Source organism: Ambystoma mexicanum, chromosome 3p, assembly GCF_040938575.1.
Source record: "Ambystoma mexicanum isolate Mex_15411 chromosome 3p, UKY_AmexF1_1, whole genome shotgun sequence".
Lineage (NCBI taxonomy): Eukaryota > Metazoa > Chordata > Amphibia > Caudata > Ambystomatidae > Ambystoma > Ambystoma mexicanum.
Window position 1 is genome coordinate 1,019,154,587 of NC_090925.1, and position 5,574 is coordinate 1,019,160,160.

Genomic DNA, 5,574 nt, shown 5'->3' on the forward strand with positions numbered 1-5,574 from the left:
GACTCATACAGAGAAAGACACAGAGCGAGGTAAAGAGAGAGGGTGAGCGAGAGAGAGTTAGAAAGTGAGAGAGAAAGAGAGAGAGAGAGGGAGAGAGAGGGAGAGAGAGAGAGAGGAGAGAGAGAGAAACTAAGAGAAAGAAACTGAAGGAAGACCCAGCGAAAATAACGGAGAAAGGGAAAGGAAGACACACAGGGAGCAAAGACAATGGAGGGGAGAAAGACAGAGAGAAACGCATAAACAGGGCACAGAGAAAGGGATGCAATTAAGAGAAACAGAGAGAGACAGAGAGGGAGGGAGAGAGAGAGAGAGAGAGAGAGAACACGGAACACTCAGCTCCTTCTTCAGATAGTGAAGATAAATATTCAAGTTTCGACTCCTTACGCTAAAATATGGGCCAAATCACCCTGCAGACACCACATGTGCCTTGAAGATGTGCAGAACCACTGTCTTTCTTCCCCTCGGAAAGGAAGGGTAATGGGGTAGACATATGAAGGGGTGTGTCACGGTGGTGCTGCTGAAGTTGTATAGTAGTGAGGATGGGGGTAATGGGTTCAGAAATGATGATAAATGCTCCCGCTCCTGCATACAAATTCACATGGTGCGTAAAAAGCATCCATACACGTTGCATGCATGATGTTTAGACATGCTTTCTACTCACTCTGTGGACTTAAGTGGCTCTCTATGGGCCTCATTACGAGGTTGGAGGCAGCCATGGCGCTATTAGCTATTAGCGCCTCCAAACGCGTTCCGACTCCGCCCTGGTGAATGGAGCAATTACCGGTCCATAACAAGGTTGGCGGGACCGGCAATTCTCCATTCACCAGGGCCATTCCCTATTCCCATTTGAGCCCCCATAGGTCTCAATGGGAATGCGGAAGGCACTAATAACGGTACCGCAAATTGCGGTACCGTTATTAGCTCCAGAGTCCCTTTGCGGGTCCCGTCCTTAACGCCTGGAAAAACCAGGCATTAAGGGAGGACCCGCAAAGGGAACTCGTAGTAGGGCGGTAAGGGATTACCGGCACCGGTGCCCTTACCGGAGCCGGTAATCCCTTACCGCCCACCTTGTAATAAGGCCCAATGTGTCCAAACAGTCACAGACATATTGGCACTTTAAAAGTGGATATGAAGGGCCCATTCAATCATGGTGACTTCACAGCACATTGTGAAATGATCATATCATGATCTTGAAACACGCTTGAATGCCATCACATTAACATTAATTGGGCTTTCATAGCCTGCAATAGATTCAAACGATCACCACATGTCTGCTAGTTTGTGTTTGCAAACACATAACATTGCTCATAAATATAGCAAAAGGACATCGGTGGACAGAGGCCCGTGGAGACTGGAGCGCTCTGGTTGCATAGTTGCGGGGCGGGAAGGGTGCACATACAAAGATTTACGGGGCAAGCTTGGTTGAAGGTCGGCGGCTGGAACACAGGGTCCGGGCTTGAAGGTGCTACATGGTTGAAGGGAAGAAATTATAGGCCTGATTCATGGAAGTTTTTTATAATGGTGCAATCCCATAGGAAAACGTTCCATGAATGATGCCCTATGTTGCAAATGTTTTAATAATACTAAGGAAATCATGTACAAAAAAGCACAAATAATACAAGTCAACTTAAAATTTTAAAAAAAACACCTTTAACTGCACTAAAGCTTATACCACCCACCGCCGGGTCTCAACAGACCTGACCCCTCAGCTGCTGGAAAAAAAAATAAAGGATGAGCAAGACTTTCAACAGAAATACACAGCAATCCATATCCTCTGCCCACACCAACCTATCAAAAACCACACACCCAAGCAAAGCTCTCACAGTCACAATACTATCAAATCACACAGTCCCTCTCCCCAATTAAAGGTTTTCTGGCTTACTGCAAGCATGATTTCTAAAGCTCCCACCATTCTAACGCTGATTAGCACACCAACCCTAAAATAACCCCTCATTGGTCCGTATGGCTTAAAACACTAAACATACAAATTAGCACAGGGAGGCACTTAAACGCCACCCAATTAGCCAAAACCAAAGATAGCGGCTAGGATGGTACCCAATGGGAGATTCTGAGAATACAACAGACACATTAAACCAACTCCAAAGGATATAACTCAGAAACTGGGAACAATTCAAGTACACCACCATTGCACAGAAAACTCTATGCACTAAGAAACCGACCTCTCATTTAATTAAAATCATCACACTGCAAAAACGGGCTGACTTAAGGCATCACACATGGAACTGGGAAACTTGGCAGGGAGGCACTCAGGTCTTTAAATATGCATATAAGAAATAGCCCAAAGAATGGCTCCATCCCCTTGCGACACCTGGCAATCACATGTCCATATCACCAGTAGACAAGGTGTTTTGGCCTTAAGGACATCCTGGAATGGTGTTGGGGATGTGAAGGAGAAGTGAGGTTGCTCAGCATTTGCTAGGCCATGTTTTTACATCACTCTGATGTTATCGCCGAGGGGATATCTGCCCCACATCCAGGGGAAGCTGAGGGAATTGTATGCATAGAGAACGAGATAAGCGAGATACAATCTTTATCTTTAATGAGAAATGTTAATGATCCTGAATGCAATCAATTAAAAACCCTCCAAACTCCCTCTCTGTTCCCACTTCATTTATGCCCCCTTTGGGATAGATGTGGCCTACAAACATTTGTCACTTTCCCACTACCCTTGCAGGTTTCATCAATGTGTGCCATTTCTATAGTAATTCTAGGGGTGCACAAAATACATTGCATTTAACTAAATGCTCAGCATATCAACAGGGCTCCAAATTAGGATTGGATAAGCAGGAGATACACGCAGTCCCTGGGTATTCAGCAGTGACAAGTCACTAGAAGCTACCACTGAGAAATTAGGAGCTAGAATACTTGTGTTACCTAAATCTAACTCACACATAAAATGCAAACATGGAATTTCATCCATTACCTGTGACCCTTTATGCTTTAAATTTCATATAGAACTGCCATCATGTTTATTTATAGACTGCCCCATAGTTGTGCTTGCTAGCCATCAGTTGGACTGTGGAGACAAAAGTAGCTCCTGGTAAATGTTGGTTTTAAGCTCACCAGGCTCTTCTAGGTTATAAGCAAGAGCTCAATAGATCCCAGCTGCCTTCAATTTCGAATCATGTATCAAACTGATTCTTCAAGACCCTTCATCCCTATGGACAATAGCAGTTCAAGTGACAATGCCATGACAGCTGGATAATGTATCTACAGATACAAGTGGGAATTTGCACCTAGGGGCTAGTCCATGGTTGTCCAGGTGCACTTTCCCTAGTGTTTAACTATTGCAAGGAGCATCAAAACTTAGATAAATTGCCAGCAGAGTGTCAGTCCTACAGGATGCAGTGTGAATGGCCGAGGTCCGTGTTCACATGTTGTGAGGGTACACATTGTCCATGGCACAGCTGTTAACGATTGCCAAGTCACATATAGGGAGGATAGCTCAGCGGCAACGTGCTCACCATGGAAACAAGACGACACGAAGCAACACAGGTTCGATCCCCGGGTCTGCGTTTAGAAACCTCTGGGTATTAAGTGCGTTAAAAATATGCAACTAAGACATATTCCTGAAACAGCGCCTCGATGCCCCCAGGCTTTGTGAGCGCTTTAAAAATGCAAATAAAATAAAATAAACATATATGTACGTTGAAATATAGGTAATTCCTCATTTATTCTGTTCCAGCTACCATTAAAGTGCACTGCCAGCATTGACGCACGTCTGATGTGTGTATTGGACATGCGCCTAGGGTATTAAACTGTAAGTCTGTGGAAGTAAATAAGGGAACACGAGGGAAAAGGTAGCCGAGGCAGACAGATCTAAGAAAGGTCATTTTAGGTAGAATAGGAAAAAAGGTTGTATATAGCGATTGTTTTTGCCTGCATGTGCGGAGTGTGGAAGGTTGTGTAAGTAGCAGAACGTGCTTAGAAACGAGTAACTTGATGATTGTGAACCAGTGATTAGTAAGTGTGGCTCTATTGGCAGTCTTTTCCATCTTTAATAAGGCTGAATGAACCTCCAGCCACCAAATTTGTGAGTCAAACCAAATCTTGTATTTGAGATATCGCACAAGCATGAGTCTCGTGAGATCTGCTGGCAGCTTGAAGTCTCCTATGGACTGCTGTGCAAAGTCAGGGCCTAGCCTCGAGTTTTACAGGCCAATACAAATCAGCGGGTTAGAGAGTTTTTCATTTGGCCCAACCGGAGACCTCGAATTTCTGAGGAGGTTTGGGGTTCACATAAATGGACCAGCTCATTGCCAGGTTCCTCCTAGTACTAGTAACCACAGGGAATTGGCATGTGTGTTGCTATTGAAGCAATCTCCCGTCTCCAAACAGTTCTATAATGTTCTCTTTGTTACTATTCTGTGTCGTCACAAAAGATAGCACACCCACTAGAGGCACAAATGTAATCTCTTACATCCTATTTCAATATTCTATCGCTCAGACACCTAAATCCAATCTCGATATGCCTCGACACCTTCAGCTGCTCAAGCAAACTATTACCAGTGCCCCTACACGCAAGACTGACCACAGCCTCCAACTGTGTACACCCTATGGATAGTCTCTGAGAATGTACTAAACCAATGATATGATATGATATGATATGGTATTTGTAACGCGCCTATACACAAGTGTTTCAAGGCGCGACGAGGCAGGGAGGGAGGGAAACAAGGGGAAGACAGACAAACGATCCTACTAGGCCAGGTGTCATTCAGATCGGGCAAGTGCAGAGGTAAGGGGAAAAGGAGAAAGTGCAGAGGGGGAGGTGGGGGGGAAAGTGCAGTACACGGTAAGTAGCGTAATAAAATAATAAATAATAAATAAAAGGGCCAGCTGGTGGCAAGTGCGAGGTAAGTGCAGAGCAAGTGCTAGGAAGGGGGCTGTAGGGATACAGTGACAGTCCCACAGTGCAGGGGGAGCCAGGGAGGCAGTGCAAGTGGAGAGTGGCTGGGCCCTGGACCGAGGTCGCTGAGAGTGGCCAAGATGCAGGTTTAGAGCAGAATTTCAGTGGGGAGTTAAGCAGGTTTAGCAGGGGAGAGGGAGAGAGAAGGCAGAAGCGAAGAGGAAGGTTTTGAGCTGCTTCCGGAACCGGAGATGGTTCTCCTCAAGTTTCAGGGAGGCAGGAAGGCTGTTCCAGAGGGAGGCCCCTGCTGCGGAGAGAGATCTACCCCCAGCTCGTTGCTTCGAGAAGCGGCTGACCATGAGGGAGTTGGAGACGGATGAGCGAAGGGCTCGTGAAGGAAGATATTTAGGAAGAGAGAGTTGAAGGTATTTAGGCCCCAGGCCCCAGAAGGCCTTGTGGACAATGCAGAGGGTTTTGAACTTAATCCTCGCAGCCACTGGGAGCCAGTGAAGAGATTTCAGTCCTGGAGAGATACGGTCCCTGGGCTTGAGGCCAAGGACAAGTCTCGCAGTTCTGTTCTGGATAAGTTGCAGAGGGCGGAGAGTGGAGGCAGGCAGATTAAGATAGAGGCTGTTACAGTAATCCAGCCTTGAGAGAACCAGGGCTCGGGAGACAGTGAGCTTCTGGGGGAAGGAGAGGAAGGGAAG